The sequence below is a fragment of the Phasianus colchicus genome, chromosome 10 (genome assembly GCF_987193195.1).
Source record: "Phasianus colchicus chromosome 10, bPhaCol1.hap1.1, whole genome shotgun sequence".
NCBI classification, from domain to species: domain Eukaryota; kingdom Metazoa; phylum Chordata; class Aves; order Galliformes; family Phasianidae; genus Phasianus; species Phasianus colchicus.
In genome coordinates, this window is record NC_143445.1 from 17,298,175 (window position 1) to 17,312,718 (window position 14,544).

A 14,544-nucleotide genomic window follows, 5' to 3' on the forward strand; every position below is an offset into this window, starting at 1 on the left:
AATAAAGAGTTTGAAAAGGGTCGGTGTGTTTATGCAATCTGCCCAATGACGGCTGGTTTAAACATACCAGCTGAGCACCGTGTGCTGTACGCACCTGTGCCAGGAGGGTCTGGCACTTGTCTCTGCTTCTGGCAGCATTATGCTGAACTGCTCTTTGGTTGAAGTTGGCTGTCGAAATGCGTGACCTCTTCCATGGTTTCCATTTTGCACTGGGAACAGCAACCACTTGCAAGAACAGAACTGTGCTCACCATCACAGATCACAGAATGGCCTTGGTTGGAAAGGACCTCAAAGATCATGAATCACCAAACCCCCCGCCACATGCAGGGCCACCAGCCTCCCCATTTAACACCAGACCAGGCTGCCCAGGGCCCCATCCAACCTGGCCTTGAACACCTCCAGGGACGGGGGGCATCCACAGCCTCTCTGGGCAGCTGTTCCAGCACCTCACCACTCTCATAGTAAAGAACTTAACTTGGCTTTGAACATCACTGAACACCAGTGCAGGCCTGCAGCCTCTAGGCCAGTGTGTTAGGGATTAACAGAGATCGCTGTAAGCAGAAGATACATGGGCATTTGCGACCAAATTGTTGCCACTAAGTTGGAAACAAATCTGACACTGACTCAAAGAGGCATCTCGCACAGTGTGAGGAGCGGAGTGCCGCTCCTGCCACCCTCCTTTGCTTCCTGGCACTTGTGGCAGGCAGCAAGAAATCACAGCCATATCTGCTTCTGTGGAACTTAGCGATCAGTTAGAAATTTAGGACATAATTCAGCCTTTAAGATGGATGATAGAATGTCTGAACAATGGAGTCTTGTGGTGAAGGCGGATGGTTTAAGCATCTGTGTTTAATTAGACAAATACCTTTAAAACAGTAGGAAATAAGGCTGTTTTCATTGGGTGGCTCTGAAAGCTAATGTTAGCAAAACTGCATATTAAATGCTAGCCATTATTTCAAAACATTTAAATACATCAAAGCTGAGTTTCAAACAGCTTGCATTACCCTATTCATCTAATGTGAGTCTAAAATAACAGAGTGATTTCATAGCTGTGGCACGCTGCCTGGAGAGCGGCCTTGAGCCAAAGCCTGGCTGATACATTCGTTCTGCTCCTCCTTCCCAATAAGATGTAAGCAGCATCCCAGCCACCAAACACCAAAAATCACATGCCATTTCTCTGAAGTGGAAGTATATTTGTTGCCTATTTCAGATGCAAAGTGCACCTTCTGCAAGGCTGTATTTCCATTGCTTGCATTTGTTACATAAAGCTACTTGGCGCTGCCTGCCCCACATTGCTGCCGTGGTACTATTGCACTAGACAAAGCCCAAGAGCAATTTACAAATGATTTGATCTTTGTGGTTTATATATTCCCTTCAAAAATACATATTTTAGAGGATGAAACTGTATGGATGGGATGTAACTCTTTTTCTGTGTGCCACAGAAGGCTCTGACCCCATTACTTTTCCAATATATGGCAAAATTCTATTAGAATAGCATGGAGTTCTTGCTAGTAAAATTCTGCATCTTTTAAATTGCTCCAAAGCTCATGCTGGATGTTTATGAATTTTTCTGTCACTCTTGAGAACAAAAATCATTTTGAGGAGAAAAAAACCTGAAGCAGAACAGCCAGCTTAGATATTGACTCACCAATAATGCTCCAGTGCTTTTCAAACTGTCCTGAGAATAACGGTTCCCACATCTGAGATTCCACTTTAACATATTGTCCTGACATCTCACTTGAATTAACACAGCTGAATTACACACAGAAAAAGCAACCGCAGAAGAAAAACTTAACCTTCTGATTTGAAAATTAGGCTAAGCTCATTTCCTAAGCTTTCTTGATCAGACTCCAAGCTTTCCTGTTAAGTATCTATAAGAGCAATGATTTCAGATGTTTGTTTAGCAAGATGAGGACACAAGTGTTGCCTGATACAAAATATGTATGCAAATATAAAACCACACACAAATATTAGGTCCTGCAAGCTTTTAATTATATGTGCATGAGTAATTCTTATGTAATCGGTGGTACTACATTTAGGTTTTTAAAATTAAATATTGGTAACCACAAAATCATTGCCTGAACATGCAGCCATGGATCCTTTTCCCTCAGCATACTTTTGCACAAGGCTCTCATGTATTTTGACTATTTTTGAGAGGTGTGTTGGGGCTGTTCTTCAGTGAGTGAGGTGCTGGCATGCTGAATGGCCCCGAGTCTGCAGTGATGCACAGCGCTGATGCCAGGGGGTGAAAAAAAAGTAAAGATTAGGAGCAGGGATGTCAGTTAGTGTAGCAAAAAGCAAGTATCAGCTCCTTACAGTTCACTGTTTCCCTGGTGGAGAATTCCTATCAGTCGTTACTTGTTTTTAATTATTTTGTCATTTCTTTAAATAAGTAATTTAGTCTACGCGTCATTTACTTTGGTAACTATGCTGCTAATTAACAATATATGCTAACTATAAAAATGCCCATTTTGTTTCTAATCCATAGTGAAAAAGAGCTGCCTGAGAGACATGGAGTTTCTTCAAGGCATCTCTATTCCACAGGCATTCAATTACTGGCTGAAGCACCAATTATATAGAGATAAGCAGGGGCTTATTTTCAGTCACAAGGCCCTTCATCTAAACACACATGTGGATTCTAGCCTAGAGCAACCAGTCTTCAGGGAAAATGTAAGAGTCTTAGAAAATGAACTGAGCTTTTTAAAGGAAAACCTTGTGTGTAATTTGTTATTCCTTTTTTGTTCCCTGCAAGAGATAAGATCAGATTGAATTACAGAATGCACATCCTAAAAGGGGATGTTTCCAGGACTGTTAGTAGATCTAAACATCAGCACATTATTTTATTTCTTTTTGCTACCTGTACACTCAGTTACTAACTGGATCTAACATACAACCTCAGCTTTCTATTTTTGAAGGATAAAACTCTGGTGAGTTGTTCATACAACACACTTTTTTTTTTCCTTTCCTTTTTTTTTTTTTTTTTGCATACTTTTTTTTTTTTCCTGCTTTATAGGATTTAAATTAATGCCACTGGGTGTGAAATAAAAGATTGAATTCCTAGAATAAAAACACATAAACGCAGTTACAAGTATGTTGGTCTCTTGACACTGCTCTCCTAGGGCACTGCCTTGACTACTGCAACGCAAACACTGGCACACCCAGGTTTGTTAATTTGGAAAGCAGTAAGCATAAAGAAATCTTTATGGGAAAGGATCAAAGAAATTGTTTATGGCCGTACACATTCTCTCTTGGTTTAACAGTAAAATAGTGTAACTTCTACTAATTAGGATATTGCCTGGGTAGTAGGAGATGGGATTTCAAACCCTTCAAGTAGAGGTTGAACACCTTTGTTTCCTATATCCTGGAGGACTGTTCAAACTACTGAATTTGACAGAGTTTTTTTTAAGAGCACCTTCTGGTTCAAAGCATACAGGTCATGTGGAAAAAAAGCTTGGTTTCTAAATCTCAGTGGGATTTAGATACAAAGAATGTTTGTTACAACGAAGGGTATATCTACGCTATGATTTTCTGTTTCCAGAATTCAACTTTTTTACTATTTGAGCTCATACAAAGCTAGCTCGGATGTTTCTATATTATATTCACTCAAATTACTCAGTAGATACTGGTCAAGTTGTTCCTTGCCATGCTGCTAGCTGGGTCCTAGCCAACTCTTCAGGCTCTTCTCTCACCTCATCCAGGATAAAAGCAAAACCATTTGGGAGTGCCTTAATTCAGCTTTCTCCCTCAACTCCTCACTATTTCAGCAAATGAGGAGATAAGGATACACCCAAAGTAGGTGAGTTTATCTGTTTCTCAAGAGTGTGACAGATGACTAACTCTAGACGATGACTAACTCTTTACCTGCTTAAGCCTTAAAACCTTAAAAAAAATAGTTACTGTCTTCCTCAGGCACATCCATGACAGGGCTCCAGTAGGTCTGGAGTTAAGCAAATGCCTCAGCAAACAAGGCACAGACAGCTTGGTGCAGTAAGGAAAATTTCAGTGCCTCATCTAAAACTGATACAGTCACCTTGGGTTTCAAAGGACAAAATCAAAGATCTTTGCCAATGTTGGCTGTGAACACAAGTTTCAGATGTATCAGTGGATGTGAGAAGGCCTCACAGATCAGACAGAATCACCAGCTTGCACTTATTCAATACTAGAGGCTGTTTGGTATTGTAACAGTAAAAACAGATTTTTCTAAAAGAGATACAGCAAAAGGATTTATCAGCAGCATTTGCCAGACAAAATAACTGGCAAAAATGCTTCTTCCTTCCATTGCAGTGTTTACAGTAAAGTTTTTGGCACCTCAGAAACTGTAAATGAATCACACCACTCACTGGTATTTGCTGTGGGACCTATTTGCATCTCAGAATGAATATCTGCAGTTCCTTAAGCGCACTGTGCTTAAAGTGCTAATGTGTGCTTATAACACCATGTATCTCCAGGCAGATCTCCCAGGATGTGTAGGTGCACCCACCACCTCCCTCACCCTGTTTGGACCCTGAGAATGCTCACATGGACCTCAGCAGCACTCCCAGAGCCTCTCCCCATCCTGCCCATGAGCCTGGGGGCTCCATTTCAGCTCAGCGTGGGGCTGTACATCGTTCCCCAATGACACCACAGGATATCAGTCACCAGCCTTGCTCAGCCATGGACCTATGGGACTGGACCCTGACCTTATCCCATCCTTGACACCATAAATGGATGATCTGGATAAATGCGGCCACCATTTCCAGGCTGGCCCTGCTCCCTTGTAGGGCAGTGGGGTGGACCTAGCCAATACAGCCCTACCCTATAGGTCTGAGTATTCTCCACTGATCCTGGGAGTCCCCAGCCCATGCTGAATTCTTTGTTGGTTTGTGCACATCAGTCATACTTTCTTCACTTCCAGGCCACTGTAGTTTTCTTTAGGTTAGCACCAATGTAAACTGAATAGCAACTGTGGAAACATTTTTTTTTTGGTTGTTTGTTTTGTGCTGCAATTAAAAGACAATTTTTAACACAAGTTATGTTTCATATAACAAGCTGCTTTTAGCATATATATATAGCCTAGAGACAGATCATGATACTACAGATACCACATTTCACTTCTGGCTGAGCAACAAGAAAGTTACATAGGCAAACTTTCAAAAACCTGTCTAAAATTTCAGAGTCAAACATCAGAACTAACCACAGCAGTGAATAAAATCACAGGAAGCATTCTGACCTTCTTAAATTCAAGCTTTGAAAATTTGAAACCGGATACTCAAAGTTTGAGTTTACTTTCATAAATTCATTTCTGATATTTTAGTTTCAAAGTATGGCACAGTAATGAACCAACCATGCAGGGATATTTGCAGTCTCTGCAAACAAACAAAGAAATAGCTGTGAACGTGACAGATGATGTTCCAGGAGCCATATGAGACAAAAGAAACATATGGCTGCCTCATCTGAAGTTCTTACAATGCTTAATGTCTTCAAAGTACAGCAAAACATTGGCTGATTAATATAATTAGAACATTGTAAAGGCTATTCCTAATGATTTTTGCAAATGTAAATGATGATCCTGACATGTGTAGCTTTTTGCTGCACATGTTGAATACTGAGTTCTCATTTTACTGAGTACTGTAATCAAATTTAGAACAAACGTTATATAAGTGCATAAGCAATCCTAATCCTAATCCTTTTTCAGCTATCTCACTTTCCCCATCTAGGTCTGCTGCAGCTGTAATTCTATAAGTCTCCCATATTTGGTAATTTCCCTGCATATTTTTATTTTCCTTTCCTAATCTCCTGTCTTTTTGTGAGAGCATAAGTTTTTAGTTGATAATGGTTGTCATGAAATGAGAGGTCTAGCTTTGGATCATATGTTAGCTTCTGTCAGCTTCCTTATGTTACTGTGTTTGCTCACAGCAAAGGAACTTTACTGATTCTATTGCTATGCTGGTGCCTGATCCCATGAGTTTGTTAAGCATCACCCCTTAAGATGAACGACTGGAACAAATCTGAAGGTCCTTAAACATTTTTTAGCCTGTCCTTAGTTTAGTACCGATTGTTTAAACACTAGGCTGAGAAGGGAGAGAGCCCCAGTAAATGTCTGTTTGGTGATGTGTTTCTACGAGATGTTTTGGAATTTACCAGCTTCATAAAAAGCTTTCAAATATCTCACATATCAGTTAAATAATCTAATGACAATTATTATTCTTAATTTCTATGAAAAAAAGTTCCTTTTATTGAACTGTATCTTTTATTTGGAATATTTCTAAGGGTACACACTAGCGAAATCTAAGTATTTCAGATAAGTGGTTCGGTTCACAGCATATAATTGATCCAGTTAATTTGATTTCTTTGTTTTTGTCTAGATATCACTTTTAATTTTATGCAGTTAATTCATTATGTGAACCTAATTGCTAAAATAGCTGTGAGATTGTCTGGCTGAAATTAATAGCAGGGTTTGCATTGACTTGAGAGGCAACAGTGGTTGGCCATTGGAGGTTTATCTCTACTCTGTAGGTCTCCCCAAGTTATTCTTTGGAAGTACTGAATGAAAAAACTGTTTCACATTTGACATATTATTCCTTCAACTTGCAGCTAAAACAGAAATCATTCATATACACACTTATAAAAATGTTAGAGTCCTGCAAATATTTTCTGGTTTTCTTTTGGCTATCATGCCTACCCACGAATCACTGTAAATGTATTACAGCTTGAATTCTATATTTATAGTAACTCTTTCTGTAGAATCCAACAGATTAACTAAGTGTTCTTTTGCCTTGAATAACTAACCCTTAGTCACGTGGTGTCTAATATCTGATCAGAGGCTAAAAGAACACAGTCAGAGACGTAGTGCCTGACAACATGAGTAAGAGCTCAGGTGTCTGTCTTCTTTTCCAGTTGTACTGACTCATTTAATTCCTGCTATTGCACTTTCCACACAAAACATGCTTCTTCATTTCACAGCTAGAACTATAGCATCACATCTAACGATGGATCAGGTGGCAAGATTACTTGTATTAATTATATTGAGACTTCAAATCTGAGATTACAGCCAGCAGTACAGATTTCTGAATAATGAATTTACTGGCTACTTGATACTTTATGGACTTCATGGTTGGAACTACAGCCCTGTGCTGAAATGCAAGGTAACAGCCCAGCAAACAATACTCAGGTGTAAAGTATTAGGTGAGGAGCAACAGCAAGTTTCACTTACTTTGTTCACTTTGTGATCATTCAACAAAAAAATAACCAGATACTTCAATGTCACTAAAATCAGTTTTGAGTTAAGTAAATGTGTTCAACAAAATAAAATGCTCTTTCAGCCCCACATTTCTACCTGCTCTCAACTGGACTTTTACTAGCTGGCTGCCTCCTTTGCAAATGGCCAAGTACCGAACAGTGCCAGTAGTTTAACTGAGGCCTTACCTGTGCTGCACAGAATAGAAAAATGATTTCACTTATCTTGCATACGTTTGTATAACCCTTAACAAGATTTAATGGCGTATTTTTTTTCCTTTCCCAGTGAACCACTGCTCAATGCATGCCCCGCTATGACATTTTTTGACTTTTTTTTTTTCCTGCAGGCCAAAACAGTCACTTTATATCTAATATTCATGCATTTTCTTATTCTAAATTAATTCATATCTTTTTTGTTGATCACATTTTTGGCACCATTTAGACTACCTTGTTTACTGAGATGTCTATCGATGTTTTGAGTTCTGACATGAAAATACCTTCCACCTTGATAACATCTGCAAACACAGTAGCACAGTATTCCCTAATCAAAATGCTTAAAGAAAATCCTGATTAGTATTGGACCCAGAAGACATTCCCACAAGATCCTCTCTTCCATTTGCACAATGAGAATTGATTTGAATAGCACCAATTCTAATTATTAACTTGGATTTCAGTTATACTTAGGAAATAGTTTTTAATACACCCAACTTGCCCTGGAGCTTTTCTTGAGATTCTGGATTAGTCAAAAATTTATTACAGAGCACACAGATGGCTAAAGCAGTTGTTATTGAACGGTGTCATCCCTTTGGAGAAATGCCACATGAAAGTACCTGAAACTGATACGGACAAAGTGCATTGTCCAACTTGTGCTTTTTCAATGATATTCTGCAAGGTAAAAGTAAGTGGTGCCAGCTGAGTTAGCCCTTCTGCTTATTGGCCAAAAAAAAAAAAATAGTGCTGGTGACCCAGAAAGTACAGCAGTTAACAGCCGAGGTTAGATCATCCACACAGTTGTTAAGATTCCTTATGTTCCCTGTTCCCTTTTTCTCATTGCATTGTATTCAGCTCGAGTGTTGGATTGATGAGATCCTCAGGAATACAAATACGGGCTGTAAATCCACCATGGAAGTCATTTCATAGAGATGTTCCTGCCTCTGAGTCATATGTTTTCAGACAGCATGCATTTCTCATGACATTTCGGGAGAAGATTGGAGAAATTGAGGGACCTAAGGGCATGTTCAAATTTTTAACAAAACCAAATATGGTTTATTTATTCTTAGTTTAAATGGATTTTTCGTTCTTGAACTTATCTGTCTTTCTATTTGAACCCATGTATCTTAGCTGAAAAAGGAAGTTGGGATTTGCCTATATGAAGGTACACATAAATTGAAGGAAAAATTCCTTCTTTTGCTAGAAAAATTTACTGCTCAGGAAAAAATAAGTAAGGTCGGATTAGTAACTCTTTTACTTCAGATCTGAGAATCTGATTTCCACTCTGAGATTGAAGAACACTATTAAGAGCATAATTTAGATATCAGATTTACCTGTTCTCTTCTGCTGCCAGCCCATATTTAGTTTCAGGGCTTTAATGTTGACTGTTAACCTATTTAAATATTCAGCAACAGCCTTCTGCCAAGGTAGATTAATTCACCATCTCATGTCCCTGTCAAGTTGTCAATTTGTCAGATATTTTTCAGTTGCCGGTGCCCTTTATAGTGACAATGATGGCATACAGCTGAGCAACAGTTTCTCTGTTGGTGTCTCCTATTACAGAAAAGCTCTCCAATATTTGAGCAGCTAAAGCTCTCTGTCCTGGCAGTTCTGAAGAATAAAGTCTTCTAACTGAAAGTCAAGAAGTATATACAGAAAGGAACTGATGCATATCTTGTTTGATTTATGACACTGAGAGATGTAATGCCAATATGAAAGTTACCTCTAAAGCTGAAGAAACTGACAGTTTTTATACTCATTTTATTTTTCATCCAAAACTGTGAAGAAAAGACAGTAACATTAGTTACAGTGTAGGATGACTCCGGTGATGGACAGAATTGATCCCATGTCTGTCACTAATGGAATACTGAATCATTAATTTATTTGGCCATATTAGAATTCATATCAGTGCCTTAAGATATACCAGATTTCTTTTGGTTACCTCAACTTTTAGAACACGTTTCTGGAGTCTCTTAAATCAGAAACATCCACGAAATAATTCTGCAATGGATTAAAATATGTTTCATGCTGGAAGAACAGCTGCATCAAATGCAAAAAGCTCCTTTAATAACCAAAGTACTCTCAGATTCCAAATAAGTATTAAAAACAAAATAAATAAAAATGGCTTTCCAAAGAAAGGAAATTCTGTTAAAATTCATGGAGACAAATGCATACCCATGTATTTAGGATATATTTAAGAATGGTGTCATCCAAAAAGTTCTGGTAAGTCAATACAGTTATAGGGGCATAAAATCAGACCTTTGGGTTTCCAAACACACTTCCTTCCCCAGGGGCTGTTTTAACTGAACATACCATAGAGGCAAGGGATTTTCCTGTCTCAGAAATGTGACCCAAGGCATATCAGATGTGGAGGGTGGGCAGAACACACTCCAGTCTGACAGCAGGACAGAGTCTCTGATACTTCATCGCAGCCACAAGCTGGTAACTCCAGCACGGCCTTTTTAAGCTGAAACTTCTCCATGGACGTGTATGGAAAGGCTCAGAAGAAATTCAGCTTTATCTGGAAAGTGAATTTTGGACCTAACTAAGTAGAGGCCTAAACTTCTGAGAACCCACCAACTTTCCAGCAGTTTTGTTCCAAGTCTATAGAAGACACCAGTTTTCATTTATCAGTACACATTGGAGACAAAAACATTTAATTTGTGTCCAGAAAGTCTCATAATTGAGATTATTAGGTACATTTTAAAAAGATGTCTACAGATGTGCATAGTTAAAACTACTCCCAGCTGTCTGTCTAGAAATAATCTGGGCAGAGATCCGATCCCATTTGCTAGAAGTTTGTGTATAGTGATTGACTGCAGTTTAGTCTGCAATTCTATTTGGAAAGTGCTGCATTAGCAGATCTATCATTAAATAAATATGACACAAATGTAATTCTACACGTGGGGATACTTCCACAAGACTAGGACACGTTACAAATTGGTACACGGATACACCATGCTATATAAGATCAGGTAGCTGAGGCTGCAGCTGTAGTGTATATGTTTCCATCCTGGTAGTAATTAAATGATGCTACTAGATTATGAGCAACATAAAAATAGGAAAAAAAGAAAAAGAAAATCCTGCAAGAAATCCATATTTACTGAAGAATATATATATATATATATCATTTTTAATAAAGGCTGAATAATGATGCTTGAATTAAAAAGAAAAAGGGAAAGAAATGTTGTGTGGTTAGAGAGGCAGTCTCATGGGAGACTAAATCAAATAGATCCATGAAAATCAATCTCTGTTATTCTCAAGCTCCACTGTTGCTACTGCAGACACTCAGCTATACAAGCAGGGACTGAGCAAATCAGGAGCACTCAGACCCTAAGTGAAGGGTGCAATTATTTTAGTGCCTAAACTGAGCTCCAGAAGAAAGCTAGTCAAATAGCTGTTTGTATTTTTGTTCATATTTAGTCCTTAGGGCTGTAAGCTGGCTGCACCAACAGTATTTTATGGACAACTGGTCCCCATCCTTCTAATGCTGCAATTAAAGGAAAGGCAAGATGTTCCTACAAAAGTCACAGCCTGGCTGCAAAGTATTGTTTGTCATTAGGATCCTCCATGGCCTGCTGAGTTTGGTGATTAGTGCTTTATGTCTTGTCATAATGTTGTTTTCATGGTGTTTCTACAGTTCACTTCTTAATGTTCTCCACAAGAGCTGCTGGGGACTTGCTAGATTCATTTAAAGCCTTTTTTTGGTAGCAGACAATCCTGCAGGCTCACACGCCCATTGGACTGGCCTAACCTTCCTGCTGCAGGCCAGGCAGTGCCACTCTGCACTCTGCACTTGCAGGCCTTGCTTTACAGTGAAACTAAATATTTTATTGACAGGAAAAAAAAAAAAATCCCTAAATACTACTTAATGACTTAAAATGAGGAGTCCATCCTTCCTTTCCAGAGCTGTTCCAATGGCTTATCAACTCTTTGTTGAATATTGAGGTCAAACCTTAACCTGAATTTGATGTAAGGTAACCTCACGGTTTAGGACTCCCGTTTACTAAAGGGTCCTGTACTATCAGATGTCTTATGTAAATATTTACAATCTACTGGCTAGTCACCGCTTTGCCTTCACACTAATCCACTAAACGGATTAACTTTTCCACGATTCTGCGAGCTCTGTTTTCCTTCCAGATCTCTTCCAGCTTGCTTTGCAGGCAGGCCATGCTCGGTAGAGTATCAAATAGCCAGGACTGTAACAAATAAAATGCCACGGAACCAAATCGGCGTGCCATTAGTGGGGCTGTTCAGGAGAGGCCCAGGACTTCACCATTCTGAAGTCCTCAGGCTGCTGCTCAGCTGTGGTGTGAGCTCTCTGATGTGGGGCCTCACCCCTGCGACTTCCGCACGCCTCTGTGCAGGAAGCCGAAAAAGGATGTCACACCCTATAAACAACACCTCACAGCCTCCTGTGCATGTACTGCTCTGCCAGGAGGACAGGTTGCTCCCACACCTGGCAGCCCTGGATGCACAGCAGTGAAGCCAGCTTCTCCTCCCACTCCCTGTGAGCTCATTAGAAGAATATTACTGCATGTTTTCGAGAGGCAAGGAGCAGGGAGCAAACACTTTGTGCCCATCCCTCTCTCAGCTCACCTGGTGCAGCCCCAAGATCTGAAAGGGGATGGGGAAACTGCATTGTTATTGAAGGGCAGAGAAGTAATCAGGTAATTGCCTTCATAGTTATGTGCTCAGCTTTCCACTGTTTGCACAGGCGAATCACAGACAGGAAGGCTGTTACCGCTGGGAACCATGGGCTACCTCATGAGGCAAAGATATCATTCATCACATGCTCAGGCAGTCAATAAACAAACAATAGCATTTTCCACTTCATTTGTCAGCCTGCAAGGCATGGGTTGTACTTGTGTTTTATCTCTGCATCCATCTTACACAGTACTGTCGTGCAATTTGCACTGAGGTGTTGTTTTTTGGTTTTTGGTTTTTTTAATTAGCAATAATTATAAGTAGAAGTACACTACTGAGTAAATTACACAGTCACTTGCTTTTTCCCCAAGAAGTACATTACTGCTCACTGTTCTGGTTCTTGTGCTGATCTGCACCTGCTACAGGGAAGAATTCAATGTGCCAGGAGAATATAAGCAAAGGCAAGCCGAACCATTCTAGTGAAGAGTGGGCACTACTTGTAAAGCATACATTTGTGTAAAAAGCTGGACAAATCAGCATTATCAGCATTTCTCAAGCTACATTTTCAGATACTTGTTATAAAGCGAGGTGTTTTTTTTTAGTTTACAGCACAGTGAAGAATCAGGCAAAAAAAGTGCCAGTCATAGGTATTTTTGACAAAGCACTGATGTCTAATTGCTTGCCTCAGCAAGGTCCAAGAGGCTTTCTGATCATTTCTGAGAACTAAGAAAATGCTGTGGGCAGCCAGACCAGTGAGCGCTACATGACTGCATTCAGTATCTGAATACAAAACAGTGACATATATTCTGCTCTTTGGGAAAGCAAAACCCAAAGAGATGTTGAAGCACACAGAAAACCTAATGGGAATCTTAACGGCATCAACAGGCTCAAAGACACCTTGGGACTGAGGCGATGAATTTCTCCCCTTATGTCATTAGTGTACAGACGGAAAACTGCAATGCCTATTGCCCTCTTGCATCCAAGTGGTGTTTTTTATCATACCACATAGCCTCAGGCTGGAGGGCCCTTTCCCATGCTATAAGGAGCACATGTGAGTCAGCTAACTACTGTAGTTCTTTCACATAAAATCTAGCCCAATGTTATAGTTCAGATTGAAAGGCACCACCTATGAGCTGGATTTCCCTTCTGTTCTTGTGAGATTCAAGAGAACCAGCTTCCAATAAGACTGACAATGTTATGTTATCAGCAACATGAAAATAAAAGCCAACTCAAATCCTTGGTTATGATGTTTATAAAATAATCACTCTGATGAAAGGACTCAGTAAACTCATTCTGTTATTGCTTTGGGCCCTATTACATCCTCCCTCACTTGCTTGCTGTTCCTTATTTATAGCACTCAAACTACTTGGCTCATTTGTCTGTCATTGTTATAGAAGTCTGGTTGAGGTTATTTTATTTACTGTCTAATAACTGCATTCGTTTTAACCAATTGACATATATTTGTCCAAATTTGCACAAATTTGGAATGCAGTAGGAAAGAGAGGAAGAGTAAAAAAATCCCATCAGAGCTTTTGAAGACTTTAATTATTCACATAAGCAGCCAGATAATGACTGCAGTCATTGGAAATAAAATCAAAATCCAGACCTCCCTAGGCAAGTGGACAGCTCTTAAATGACTAATCAGATACAATGACAAGTTAGTTAAAAGAATATTGACTGAATCATATACTTTTATTTAGGAACTCTGATAATGAGAGTGAGAAGATGAAATTGAAAGATTTTCCAAGTATTCTGACTGCACTGACAGAAACCAAAGCAGACTGACTCCTCTAAGGAGGCTTCAGCTGTTACTGCTCTTCTTAAAGGGGTTGTGTCACCCAGATTTATTATTATTGTGGACATAAGCTTGTCAAGACTTTTGGTTTTATGTTAAGACGCCTCAGTGCAGACTTAAGGTGCCAGTTTGGTATAATAGATAACTTCAAGGAGATGCTTAACTTCTAAAGCTGATCAAACAGAAATAATCAATTGAGATTGCTAATATTGGTACCACAGTATGAACTGGAGCCTGAGTTCAGGACTCATGCCCTCTTTGAGATATATATTATTTCCCGGGAGATAGACCATGTCAACACAGGTGCACTTTTTTCTTAAATCCTTGCAAAAGGACTCAAAGGACAACTGTTAGTGACTTACTTATGTTTAGGCAGTCTGATCTAAAAACTGTTAGCAAATTGTTAGAAGGATTAATGCCAAAATTTCAACCTTGAAATTTGGGTTGTGACCTTCTGTACTGGGATCGGCAACAGGCCAAGTTTCATGGAAAAAAAAAAAAAAAAGAATGCTGTTCTAAAGAACTGCAGCCAGATTCAGTAACAAAGATGGGGGGAAAAAAAGAAAAAGCTGTTTTTCACAGGTGAAGAACTTCAGGCAGTCACAGCTTCACAAGCCTCCTGGCGCAGCGCATGGAAATGGCAGGGGGTTTGCAAAGATGGAGATGTGTCCTTACTC

The 14,544-nt window shown here is 39.5% G+C and overlaps 1 protein-coding gene across 9 annotated transcripts in view; it reads right to left on the minus strand.

Annotated features, from left to right (window-relative positions):
• The window catches only part of ATP11B (ATPase phospholipid transporting 11B (putative)), an 87,139-nt gene that overhangs the window by 59,258 nt on the left and 13,337 nt on the right, over positions 1-14,544 (minus strand). The window lies entirely within an intron of this gene.